The sequence below is a fragment of the Mus musculus genome, chromosome 6 (genome assembly GCF_000001635.26).
Source record: "Mus musculus strain C57BL/6J chromosome 6, GRCm38.p6 C57BL/6J".
Classification (NCBI taxonomy): domain Eukaryota; kingdom Metazoa; phylum Chordata; class Mammalia; order Rodentia; family Muridae; genus Mus; species Mus musculus.
In genome coordinates, this window is record NC_000072.6 from 6,132,405 (window position 1) to 6,146,775 (window position 14,371).

General features: G+C 41.7%; 1 protein-coding gene across 5 annotated transcripts in view; it reads right to left on the reverse strand.

The window, feature by feature from the left end:
- The window catches only part of Slc25a13 (solute carrier family 25 (mitochondrial carrier, adenine nucleotide translocator), member 13), a 176,087-nt gene that overhangs the window by 91,187 nt on the left and 70,529 nt on the right, over positions 1-14,371 (reverse strand). The window lies entirely within an intron of this gene.

Here is a 14,371-nt window from a genome sequence, read left to right on the forward strand (position 1 = left end):
GCAGAAAACCAACCCATGCATAGCAAACCTTTACTCTTATCTGTAACACAAATACAAGTCATTCGCAAATGTTTTGAAAGATTTGGAATATAGTGAAGAGCTGAGGAAATCAATGTTCAACACCCTGAGACGCCGCCATCTCAGCAGAGACCATTATAAATCTCTCAAGCTGCGCTTGTGGGAAAAGACAAGAAAACAGGGCAGCAAACAGTCCTAGGTTTTAACTTTAATACCAACACCCCCACCCCACAGCCCCAAGACAGGGTTTTTCTGTCTAACTCTGTCCATTCTGGAACTCACTCTGTAGACCAGGCTGGACTTGAACTCAGAAATCCGCCTGCCTCTGACTCCCCAGTGCTGGGATTAAAGGCGTGTGCCACCACTGCCCAGCTTAACTTTAATTTTGGGGGGTGATTGGGGTAGGGTGCTTGACAGAAGTTTGAAATTTGTCCAAATAATTCCATGTCAAGTTGCGTGACTCCGTGACTCTGTGTCCCATCCCCTCTCTGTTCACCCTTAGACAATGGGGCTACAGTGTGGTTCACTTGTAGAATATTTGCATGGGGTATGGAGAGGGGCTGAATGTGCATCTATGCACGTGCACACACACACACACACACACACACACACACACACAGTATAGGAAGAGTGACACAAAATAACATGGAAATTACTTTTCTGGATAAAGCATTATTTTATTTACTAGTCTCTATCCATAATGAACATGTGCCTTCAGAGGTTGATGGGAAAATAAATGAGCACATTAGTGAGTTTAATCCTTGTTTTTCCACCTGCTTTAATATATTTGTCAAAGGGCATCATTTTTATAACTGCACTAAGCCGGGCTCCTTCTCTTCCACTTTCTTTTAATCTATGAAGGAGGCAAAAGAAAAAGCTCAACCATCCCTGATTCTCCAGCTTCTCCCAAAGTTCCTCCTTCTACCTTCTCGTAATTATGCCCACAAAGTTTTGATCCCATGTTTTTTAAGGTTCCGGAAAATTTTACTTTGTCCTGAAGATAGCAAGGCCACTGTCAGCATATGCTTGTGTGTGTTTGCTTTGAGGGGGTAAGAAAAAAATCAAAATTATGTTGGACATCAATTTTATCAATGGTGGCAAAAAAAAAGGCTAGCTATAAAAGAAAAAATATAAACCAGGAATTAACATTTTAAAGAAAAAATGGTGGAGGAAAGGAAGATGTGAGGCTCAGGAACATCTAGCCAAGGGTCACTAAGGTGAACTTGACCATAAACTCCCTCTGCATCGAGAAGCGTCTGAGTTATAATTAAAATGTCTAGGGCTCCAATACTACAGCACAGACAGCCACCAGGCCTTGGGTGCTTACCAAGTCACAAGATTGTTCTCCTGATGGGTCAAGCCCCTTAGCCTGAAGGCAGACTTTGCCTGGCAGCAACACTTCCTAGGAGATCCGCAAGTCCTGTTCAGCACTGTGTTCACACCGCAGCATGGAGCAGGCCCAAGAGATTGAACAAACCCACCACACCCAAGGGCAGCCACGCTCAAAGGAACAGCCACACACAGACAACGCCACACACAGACAACGAAGACAGCATCAAAACCACAGGGGAACTGTTTCCCTACCCCAAATACAGACCCCAAGGTGAGTTACTCGTGACAGGCAAGCAAAGGCCCTCAGGGTAGCTGAGGATTTCTTTCAGCCACACGGTACATGGAAATCATTTGAATGCACTAATGGCAGGACAGCTTCAATAACATCTTTTCTTGGCCCTTACTTCATGTTTCATGGAAAGTAAGAGAAAATATGAAACAGACAGAATATACAGTCAAGACATCCAGGAATTTGGTTGTCACGTGGCATGTGGAAGAAGGATGTCTGGAGATACTGAAGAAATGTGTGCTAAAGGTTTCGACACTTTTTGAACAACTAACACCCCTATACAAGACTCATATTTACACATACATATTTACATATATGTATGAGCTTTAAAGACTTAAATTAGTGAATGCATTTAAAATAAGTTTCATTCTAGCCAATAATTATTTCCCCTATAGTTAGCCGTCATCTACTACTTCCTTGAGGTCAGATCCAAACCCAATACTGTGAACCTTTAACCCTGGAGGTACAGTTTCCCCACAAGTCTAGAAAGCTTCACTTTCGAAGCACTGAAAAGTACTTTAAAGCTGCCTTTTAAAAGCTATGATACTAGGAAGAATTTGCTCAATCCTAAAACGTGCCAACCCTAGTTGTTGCAAAAAAAGTATTTATGTGGTCTATATATGTATATTTGCCCAGATTTACTGTAAATCCGTTCCAAACAGATTATTAATGACTTGATGGCGTAGGCCTCATTGTCAACACGTGATTTCTCTCCATGGCTGGCATGGTTATATATAAGGCAGAGGACAACTTCTCTCTAAGTAGTTTACTTGACTGAAATCAACCAGCAAAAGCTTACAACAGTCAACAGGTCAGGAGGTAGCTTTGGAAGCATGAAAAGTAATTTCTGCAATCAGTGACCAACAGTTCACTGGTACTCCAGCTTATCCCGAGTCCCTCTTCTCAGTGACCTTCAGGACAAATAATCTCTATGGTTACCAGCCCCCCTAAGTTTTCCTGACACAAGGGTAAACGATTGTACTTTGCCAAAATCAGCTTACTAAGCTATGGAAGAGATTCCCTGGTTGTTAAATGTTAACTCTCCATTGAAACAGCCAATGAATATGTAAGGAGAGCTGTGGTACTTTCCAGATCACCCAGCGCAACAGTCACGTGTAACAGCAGTCATGCGTGGACCCTGAAGGACATAGTGACTGCATTGCCATACATTTCTTCCACAGTCCCTGAGTGTTAACTCCCTGCAGTTGCACAGTGTAAACACCAGGTAGCTTCAGAATGTGGCCCAATCACCTGCTTCTTAGATGTTTTAACACACCAGCTCTTGTAATACAGATGCTATGAAGAGCTGGCTGCAACCCCAGACCAGCACACAGTAGAAATGCTGTGCTCACTGCTGTGGGAGAAGTGTGGACCACAGGAGGTAAGGAGCTATAGCCAAGTCTAACCCCACAACAGTGTATTAGGGTCAGGTTGACAAAGGGCTTGGGATCACTCATTTTCTAAAATCTTTGCCTTCGGGTTTATGAACTGAAGAAATAGCTAGCATTGGGGTGGGGGTGTTCTCCACAACACGGAAGCAAAATTTGAGGAAGGAAAACACAGAAATAAGAAAGAAAGGTTTTGTTTTTTTTTTTGTTGTTGTTGTTTTGTTTTTTGTTTTGTTTTTTTTTTGTTTTGTTTTTGAGACAGGGTTTCTGGCCCTGGCTGTCCTGGAACTCACTTTGTAGACCAGGCTGGCCTCGAACTCAGAAATCCACCTGCCTCTGCCTCCCAAGTGCTGGGATTAAAGGCGTGCGCCACCATGCCCGGCTAAGAAAGGTTTTTTTTTTTTTTTTAACTTTGATGTGGGCCCTAAGTTTGTCCGGGAAGGAGGGGGTTGGGGGTGCAGTTAACAACAACTTTCACAGGAGTTCTGAAGCAGAAAGCAAAGTTCACTTCTTCTGAGGCAAATCAAAGGTTCAGACACAGTATATGAGTCCAAAGCCACCCTAAGACTGATAGATCCTGCTCCAGATACCCGAGGTATTTCCATAACCTGCCAGGGGTAAGTACTATTCAATTTAAATTCCTAAGACTCAATGCTGCATTTCCAGAAGGGAGGAAGAGCATAGAGCCCCTTGCTGTGTAGAGGGTGGGGTAGGCAAGGCCTAGAGTCGTTTGCCAGGTGGCACAGCTTCTACATTTCAGTCACTCTCTGACCTTTCTACCAGGATTGTCACTTACCCAGGAAATTGTCAAGCCAGTAGACGGGCCACAGCCAGTGACGTCCAGAGCACAGAAGGACATTTCTATTTATTGTCCCAGCCAATGAACTGCTACAAAACCTTCAAAAATTAATGTCATACTAAAAAACACACATATTTTCCCCAAAATTTTTGGGGGGGGTCATAAATCTGAACTTTTTGTTCTGTTTCAACAAAGGGCTTGGGGACACACTCATTTTATAAAATTTTTGCCTTCAGGTTTACGAACTGAAGAAATCGCTATAAGTGAAAAAATATCACAACAGTTAGTAGTGCTCATCCCTCAGTGGTGCTCATCCCTCTGTGGTGCTCATCCCTCTGTAGTGCTCATCCCTCTGTGGTGCTCATCCCTCAGTGGTACCCATCCCTTACTTTAGAAAACAAGAACATGCTGCCCCAGACAGTATCTTTTTTTTAGTGTTTAAGAAGTGTCCTGCGCCTTCTGAGACAACCAGAAGAGTGTGCCTCAACTAGCAGCTAAAAAATGGGAAACTAAGAAACAAAGCAACATCCATGCCTGGCTAAGCTCCACATTTTGCCTTTCAAAGGCAAATGACCTTTATCATAGAGACTCCAGGAGTTAAAACTCGGGACTTTCCTATGACCAAGCTAAGCTCTCACTATATCCATACCTTTCCAGAATTCTCTAGAGCTAAGCTAAAGGTGTTTTTGTTTGTTTGCTTTTTTACATTTTTTTAAAATTTCATGTGCATGAGTATTTTGTGTATTATGTGCATGCAGTACCCACAGAGGCCAGAAGAGGGCACTGGATCCTGTGGGACTGGAGGTCCAGATAGCTGTGAGCTCCCATGTGGGCTCTGGGAATGGAACCCAGGTCCTGTGGAAGAACAGTACCAGAGCCCTTAATCACTGTGCCCCGTCTCAAGTCCCTAACCTGAAGTCTTAGGAAAGAAGAGAAAGCTTTCTTTTTTCTGCCATTTCGTTGCTTTCTTAGCTTATAACTCAACAGCTGAGAACTTTCTGGCATGTTCCTAGCCCCATCACTGACTTAAAAGGAGTGAGAAAAAGGTAAAGGCTTCTCCTGGCATAAAAAGTAAGATCCTGGAGTCCTATTCGTGGAGTAAGGCCACGCAGGGAGGAGGCAAGCTGCACTGCCCACCAACGGGATGGCAGTGCTGGAAACAGGGTTTAGAGAGGCAGAGGCATGCGTTTCTAAGCTCCCTTACTCTTCCAGAAAGGAAAGCGAATGCAATGCTTACCTTTTCAAGCATAGTCAGCATTACTTCACTTTGAGCTAAGCTGTGTTAGGAAGGCCTGCTTCTTCCATCAGTCACCCCCCAGGAACGGTGATGCTACTTAAGCCAAGACTTTACCAAACAAGCTCATTTTCCTCTGACTTTATCTGCAAGACTTTGTTTTCTCCACTGTTTTCCCACCTGAAAGTCGACTATACTTTATATATCGTAAAAGCGTAATTACAATGGACAGGGCGGAGTTGACCTCTAAGCCCAGTGTTCAGGAGACAGAGATAGGAGGACTGTAAATTTCAGGCCAGCTTAGGCTACAGAGTAAGATCTGGTTTTAAAAGCGATGGAAATAATTACAAAGTAGCAACTGTTTCTTTCTGGAAGACGAATGTCCAGACTTCCCCTCCAAAGAAACATTGATTTGCTCCAAAATACAAGCTGGCTTCTTGTAGAAACACAGTAGCCTATGATAGAAGATTTCAAACTTTTATAAGCTGTGTCAAATAAATTTCTCTTACACACACACACACAGAATCTCAAGGATTCTACTGAAAAAAAGAAAAATCGTATTAGTAAGCAGTCAGCCAGATCAGAATATGGGAGTTCAGCATAAAAACCTGTCAGTTGTAGTTTTACATATATGAAATAGCAATCTAAATATAAGTTTGAAGAAACAATCCCATATGCAACGTCCTCAAAAAGCCACGAATTTAATAACAAATATGAAATACATCTACTCTTCAAATGCCATAAAATGCTATTCATTAGAATAATCAGTATTATTTATATGGCAAAATAAATAAAAATAAGAATTGTGGCTTATCCCTTGAATCCAGTATTCAGGAGTCAGAAGCAGATGTGGGCCAGCCAGCCTGGGCCACGTAGTGAGTTTTAGGTTGGCCTGAGCTACAATGTGAGACCCTGGCTCGAAATAAATGGTGACATAAAATTTATGGTGGGTGGCAGAAGTACATTCCAAAGTTGGTGTTGAATGGTCAGACACCCCAAAGTGACATACACCTAGCTGGCTTCTTGAGGAAAGAGACAAGCTGGAGACAACCTGCTTCTCAAATGCATACAAGAACTCAAGGAACCCAGAAAAGCCAAGATTTTGTCTGGTGATCTGGAAATTTGTAGTTTTTGTTTTGTTGTTTTCAAGATAGGGATTTTCTGTGTAGCCCCTGATGTCCTGGAACTTACCTTGTAGACTAAGCTGGGCCAGAACTCACAGAGATCTGCCTGTCTCTGCCTCCCAAGTACTGAAATTAAAAGCACGCACCATCACCATCCAGGGAGCCCAGGAAATTTTGAAATACAAGAACAGAGCTGGCCTTCAGTCAGTACAAAGTGACTGCAACTCAGAACTGTGGTTCCAACATAACATAGGCTAAAAATGACCCAAGCTAGGCAAGAGGCAAACTCAAGCATGTGTGTTTGCTGCCCGGAGATTTCCAACAAGTATGGCTGATAATGCACCAAGAAACATGAGCCCTTAGCTTGTAAAACAAATGATCTTGTAAGACTCTGTTGAGCCTTAGCTTACCGGGAATCCCCTTAGTGAACCACGTGGAGCCAGAATCAATGCAAAAGCAAGAGGAATTTTATTTAATCCAGCATGCTGGGGTCACCCTGCACATAGGCAGAGTGATGCCGGGCTGCCCATCCAGGGAGCCTTTATACAGTTCTCAGGGCCACCGCCATTAGGCAAAATATGATTAGCAGAACAGTGTGACTTTTAAACTGATTGGTCTATAGGGAATGAAGTGGGTGGCCAACGGTCTCGGAATGTGTCTTGGAGCTCTGGTGGTTGGTCCCTCCTTCCTGTGGTCTGAGGAATGTAATTAGCCCCTCCCTTCTGGAGCGGAGGGGTACCTATGTTCTTTATGACCTATATCCCCCCCCCCCCAGGAGGGGAGGAGGTCCTGTGGAATTTTCTAACAGCTGAGCTGACCTCTTCAATCTCTACAGGCAAAATGTCAAGTCCAGCCTTGGCCACCTACTACTAACCCAAGATAAACAAAACCCCTAACAAATGTATCTATGAAGTTAAGAGATAAAGATATGAATATAAAAAATAGAGGCATGATACTGTAGCCTTGGATGAGGAAAACGCTGACTGAATATGAAAAATAAAAAAGAAAAAAAGAAAAAAGAAAAAAAAACAGACAAATTAAACATCACCAAAGTTGTTTTTGTAAAGTGTAACATCAAGAGAGTAAAAGATCTCTTATAGTCTAGAGGTGGTGGGTAGGAGGAAATCGTGTATGATAAACTCTGGAATATAGAAAGGGTTCTCACAACTCAGAAATAAGACTAGTTTTTGTTTGTTTGTTTGCTTTGTTTTTTTCCCTGAGACAGGGTTTCTCTGTGTAGTCCTGGCTGTCCTGGAACTCACTCTGTAAACCAGGCTGGCCTCGAACTCAGAAATTTGCCTGCCTCTGCCTCCCAAGTGCTGGGATTAAAGGCGTGCGCCACCACTGCCCTGCAAAAGACTAGTTTTTCACAATTATGTGTATGTGTGTGTGTTTGTACGAGGAGGTTGGAGTGCTGTCATATCCCCTAGAGCTGAAGCTACAGGCAATTGAGAGCTCCATGGCCGTTACTGGTAATTAAACTTGTGTTGAGCCCAGCATGGCCTTGGTGGCGGCAGAGTGACATGGTTCCTGCCCCTGGGACAGGCCCCTGGGATGAGGCTCTGCTAGTGTCAATGGCTGCAGTGGGCATAAAGCTTGTTTATGTATTAATGTACATATTTCCTCATTCCTCCAAGACATGTCCTCCCTGTTAATATAGTGATGCCGTGATAATCTGAGATAGCAGGAGTCCAGGAGTTGAGGATGTGACTAATATCTTGGCAAGACTGGAACCTTCAGGACAATCTTTAGGACTATGGAAAAGAGCTCCAAATATATGATATATTTCTCAATTATGCAAAATATAAGGATGCAATATGAATTATGATGGGCTTCATGAATCTAAAGCAACAAAGGCAGCTACACTAAGAGCCAGCTTGTCAGAAAGATAAAAAGGCAGGCAGATTCCTGAGTTCAAGGTCAGCCTAGGACAGAGTGAGGTTAGGCCCACGTGTAATGGTAATTTCCGGGCAGGGTCCCACCCAACTAGTTTAACATCTATGCTTAACAAAGGTAGACAGATCACTAAATTCTTTTGCAATGTTAAGAACAAAATGTATGCTTGCTGTCTCTTTCTAATCAAAAGGTGGGGTGATGAGATGATTCATAAGATAATCAAAAGCAACCCTGGAGCAAAAGACTAGGTTGATAAGGAAAATGAAACACTGGACCTGAGTTCGGCAAGATACAAGCTATCTAGAGAAGTTTTTAGGATAAAAATTATTGTGTGCGTGCATGTCACAGTATGGCGTGGGTCGTGTGTGTGTGTGTGTGTGTGTGTGTGTGTGTGTGTGTGTGTGTGTGTGCCAGAGGACAACTTATAGAGAGAAAGCAGAACATAGCAACAGACTGGATCAAGAAGAACACAGCTTGGATTCATGATTTGACTTCAAGTCATTCTTTTCACCGCTCCCAGACACCCCTTCTTTCAGAATCCCCCTTCATGCCAAGGTCTGTGCTTGGCAAACTTGGGGCATATTCAGGAACAATATGTGCTCTTAACCGCTGAGCCATCTCTTCAGACCTGACAATTCTACTTAAGATGGACAAAAGATAAAAGGACAGTTTTCAAATGGGAAAAAATAGAAACTAAGGAGACATTTTTCTAAAATAAAAATGGCCCACAAGTACCTAAAGAGGTGTCGCACAGCATTAGCATTGCCAGGGCAGATGAAGACTAATGGCTACCACTTAACGTGGGCATAGAAGAATGTGACAAGTGTTGTTGGGAATGTGAAGACACTGGGACCCACAGGCACTACTGCAAATATGAAATGCAACTTTGGAAAACAGGACACTCAGATTTACTGTATGACTTAACAGTGTTCATTCCAAATGTGCAGCCACAAGAAAGGGAACCACATAGCCACAAAAAGTACGCAGGTGAATGTTTATAACAATATTAGTCATTGCCAAAAAACAGTAACAAACTATGTGTACACACTCGGGATCTGATGAGCTAGACAATATACACTAAATCCATATAATAGACTATTATCCAAATACAAAAAAGTAATAAATGAATCTTAATATGTGGAAAAGTGTGCTAATATCATGTATGAACCTTGTAAACATTATGCAAAAAGTCTATACTAACAGACGACATAAAATATTAGTTAATTTTTATAAACTTTCAGCAAGATTGCTCAGCAGGTAAAGGTGCCTTCTGCCACACCCTCAGAAGGGGAGAAGTAAGTCCAGTAAGCTGTCCTCTGACCTACACATACGCGCGCGCGCACACACACACACAGTAACATTAAATACAGTAAACAGTACAGTAAACGTTAAAAACAATGCTGCGAACAGACAAATTAATATAGACAGACAGTAGATTAGGGTTGCCTTGGCCTAGAAGGTACCAAAAACAAACAAACAAACAAACAATGGGGTATTGAGAGGAAATGCTTGACTGGTAATGAATCCCTTGTTAGGATAATGAAGTGTCCTAAATTTCAAAGTGCTAATGGCTGTGCAAATCTGTGACTATACTTAAAACTAAAGAACTTTGCAGCTAGGAAGAGTAAATGGGGCCATTTTAAAATCTCCATAAAGCACTTTAAACCTAAATGACTACTATAGATTCACTTCCAACAACTGAGCAAAGTGCTTGACTCAACACTTAGTCATTAAAAAGGAATAAAATACCTGACTTGGAGAGTTATTTGAGTTGAGTGTGCCTAATGTTCTGCACATAGTAGGTGAGGTGACCACTGAGATAAGACCAAAGGTCTTAACTATACGGGGAATTATTATTTAAGCACAAAATACTTACAGAGGATTTTTTAAATAGTAAGCAGAGTGCGATTTGGAAATATCATAGCTCATCGTCTCTCAAAAGGCATCAGTTTTCCTGCAACACTTAAAATCCATCCTTCCTTGAGCTCACATGCTGAAATCTTGAATGAAAAGTGATCAAAATCTACGTAATTTTCTATTATGTTTCTTAAAGTATGAAATTAAGAAAGATTAAGAACCTCCACTCTTTACTTTGAAGATGTTTCAAATACTAGAAATATTTAATTGGCAAATTACTTGCACATGCCATTAAGTGGTTAGACTGAATTTGTTTTTACAAATTCTATGGGCTCTTATTTCTTAACCTCTACCACACTATAATCTGAAATCATCAAGGTCTTCACTTATGCAAATTTTAACTTCTACATCTTTGTTTCCATACAGAATAACTAAATTAATGCTCTTTAATTTCTAGAAAATTCACTTTTCGCAGCTTCAAATCAGTGAAAACGAGTTTCCTATTAAGATAGAAAAGATTCATCAAGCTATTGCAAACACTAAAGCATAATATCTCTCCTATTGATCTTACAAAGTCTATTAATACAATAAATGCAAAAAGGATGCTTCTGTTAAACACCCGAGTGAGTCTTCTAAGGAGGCAGGAGGACTATATAGACTGCACTCGCCTTCTCTCGGAAGAGTTTCCCACTTCCTCTAAGTCTTATTTCTCAAAGGAAATTTGTGTGTTTTCTATGAGAAGTCATATTTCACCTGCTGATACAGCTAACAGCAGCTTATATGGGCAGAGTTTCCAAGCATCGCATAAAAGATGAACTTGAATAGAAAGTTAAAGAACAATAGACTAAGTGGATGCAGACAGCCTGTGTCCTGTGCCCCAGTGTCAAGGTTGCCATTTCAGACCCTTCTAATGAGTACCTTTTTATGTTAATCATAGTGAAGGGTCTGAGGAGGAGAAAAAACGGGAATACTGGCTACAATTGAGGCTCCCTCAAGAAAAGTCTGCGAGAAAATGGATGTCATTAAAACAGTAAGCATAGACTGTGTCACATTACAAAGGAGTTTTCTCTAAGATCTTATAAAGTTTTTTATTGTTATTTTGAATACACACAGACAGTGGTGATGAGGATCTTAAGGTAGACAGTCAAATAGACAGACAGACAGGTAGCATGCGAGTAGCCCAGTTGAGCTCTACTGAAGCCATATATGATGTCAGTGTACTTAACAGAATGTGTAATTTAAAACTCTTCCAGGTTTACACTTTGAGAGGAATAGAGCTGCCCTAACAGAAGGTCATGTGACATTCTGGAAAGCATGCTCTTGTCGTGCCAGAAGACAAGCTGTGGTTTCTATGCAGCCAGTCACCTTTCCCCACTGAGCCAGCTCACGCACGGAAGAATAAGTGCCACGAGCTATTGTTCACCTGAAGAATGAGCTATGTTTCCCAGGAGAGCTTGTTTAAAACACATTCCCAAGCCTCATGCCTCAACGTTCTGAATCAGCAGGAGGAAGGTGGAGCCAGAGTAGCCACGGTTTTAACAAATGTCACATGCAATCACTGTAAGACCCTAGGGTCAGCCCCGTGGATAAGAACCACCCTACTCTAAGATCTGAGATCTCTAATGCTTAGGCATAGCACCATAAATCACCAGAGTGGATGCTGGTAAGCAATGTGGCCAAAAGGCCAGCAGAGATTTAGCATAAGATATAAATGGCCTCTCACAATTTCTAACTCAATCAACAGTAGAGAGGCCAACTTGAAGGCTTTCCATGTGTCTGCTCGAAAAAGTGTTTTTCATACAGTGGAACGACAAGGTCGTCAGCCGTCACATGTGAAGCAAGTCACTTAAAAAGTGTTTGGAGGCAAACAGCCGACTGGGGTCCACCCCCAGATGTGCTTGCTTTAATCATCTGCTGGGTCAATTATCATTTTCTTTCATCTCCTAGAAGGAGCACAACCAAGCACCTCCAAAGCTCCAAAATTCTTAAACAGTGTTAAGAATCCTAATTCATGCTGTAAATGCAAGCATAATATCTATATTGTTTAAGAAAATTCCTAAGCTAGTTTCCTTAGACGGATGTTATCAAAAATAATTTTCTCACAAAAGCATTAACATACATTTAACCCTACTTAACGGCTTCAAGAGCAGATGTGTTGGGAAAGCACACCCACAGCGAGCCCATATTAGTATGAAACTGTTTTATTTCAATTAAAATGTCTAACTATCCACCCCCAACATATACCTAAACTGTAATTTTCTCTAAGAACTTCCAATATGCTCTTGATTTTTGTTTCCTTTATCAACCTATCAGAACAAATCTGCCTTGCAACTGTTGGAAGAAATCAGTCATTAGCAGCAAGATTACAGTGAATTTTCCAATTTAGAAAAACTGTATTTTTATCTCTCTCTCATACTGAAAGAATAATGGTATAATTTTACTATTTTTAAATGAGCTGTACAGTTTAAAATAGTCAAATTTTCCCACAGCTCAAAGCTCCAGGATTTAATGCTAGCAGCTTAGCTGCCCGTCCTCTGCACCTTTTTATGAACAAGTTTTCTTCAGCTTTCATTTTGAACAAACACAGGCATGAGGCATGTGCACACACAGACACACACACACACACACACACACACACACAGATACACACAAACACAAAGACATGCAGAAAGACACACAGAGACATTCAGACAGACACACACACACACACACATACAGATACACACACACACATACACACACACAGAGACAAGCAGAAAAAAAGGTAGACACATACACACAGATAAATAGGTGGATGGACGGACAGACAGTAGGAGCTCTCAATCTAATCACTCTATATCCATGTGGAGAATGGTTGACCTCTGGGCCTGTGGTTAACTAAGAGTGACTTCACGTGGCTGGTGTGATTTACTCTTCAATTGACATCACCTTCTCAACAAGTCTGCCCTTTAAAAAAAACAAATAAATAAATAAAAGCCCCATTTTTAAAATGGAGTGATGAAGTAGCAAAGAGTACAATATTTTAGCAATTTGAGCATGGACGATTCTCAAATTATCCCACCAACTGGAAGTGCTCTCTGATACTACTATCTTTCAAAATTGAAGCCATTATGGTCAATCGTGCAAATCCGTGTTTAGCTTCTCGTAAATAGCGGATTTTTGACCCAATGAACTGGAACAGCTTCTGAACAGCGCCTGCACTCTGACAGGATGCTCCAGCTCGGGCTCTCTCTCTGACAGGATGCTCCAGCTCGGGCTCTCTGACAGGATGCTCCAGCTTGGGCTCGTTCGCTATCAACGTGCAGAGTCGGCTTACAGAGCTCAGGTCCTTCTTACCTGGGGTCTCAGCCCCGCTACAATGTGCCTGAGAGTGGAAATGTTCACCTCAAACTAAAATCTACTTCCTATAGTACACTAGGTTTCTTTTAACAATATAACATTACCTTTGTGAAATGCCATATCGAAAATCAGTATTAACAAATGACTCTTTTCCACTGAGCTTAAAAAAAAAAATGCGTCCAGTTTTTATCTAGTTTCATACCGAGTTTGTCCCAGGCTTTTGGCAAATCGGCCTTTACCTGAATGGTGTGCTTTGCTTTGACAGTTTGTGTCCCCACACAGTTAACTCTCACCCCTTCCTGACACTTCCCCAGCCCAGGACTGGAACAGGCTGTTTCAATGTACTTCCTTATGTCATCTAGTCTGCCTGTTTTCCCAAGTGTACACAGAATTACATTTGTCACTATAGGAATTGATAGACAGACTCTAACCGTGAATCCAGACCAGGGAGCGTCACGCGTGTCACGGAAGCAGCTGGCTGAAAAGAAACATTCTGGAATTAAGAACAAACTAACCCAGCAGTCATTTCCGCTGTGTGGGTTTTGCGTAGTATGCTACAAACATAAGACAGAAAGCTCACGTTCTGACTTGTCTCCCAAATGCTAGTTTGAGTGTTAAAAAGATTCCTTTTCCTGAAGGACTTGTCAGTGCCTTAATAAACTTAAGCTTTTATGCTTTACGACCACCTAATGGTCTTTTTCTCACAACCTTTGTTAACATGCACAGGAAATATTGCACAAAATTAAACATCTTTTGATGTAAAAATTAAAGGACAGAGTCACTGTACTTTCTAATAACAGCAAGACTGGACTGGTTTCTGGGCTTGTTTTGTTCTGGGTGTGAGGCAGGGTCTCACTCTCTGGCTGGGACCTTACAATGTAAGCTGGCTGTTCTAGTCACACAATAAGGCACTCATTCCCTTGCTTCATGGACAGACGTGTGTGAGGCCTTGCCCCACTCAAAACTCCCCCACTCTAAGCATCACCATGGTCTGCAACCAGTGCTGTAAAAGACCTACACCCACTCCTAACTGCTTTCTTATCAGACAGAATTTTACCAGGGGTCCTGAAGTTGACATTACATGGTTTCTCTGCC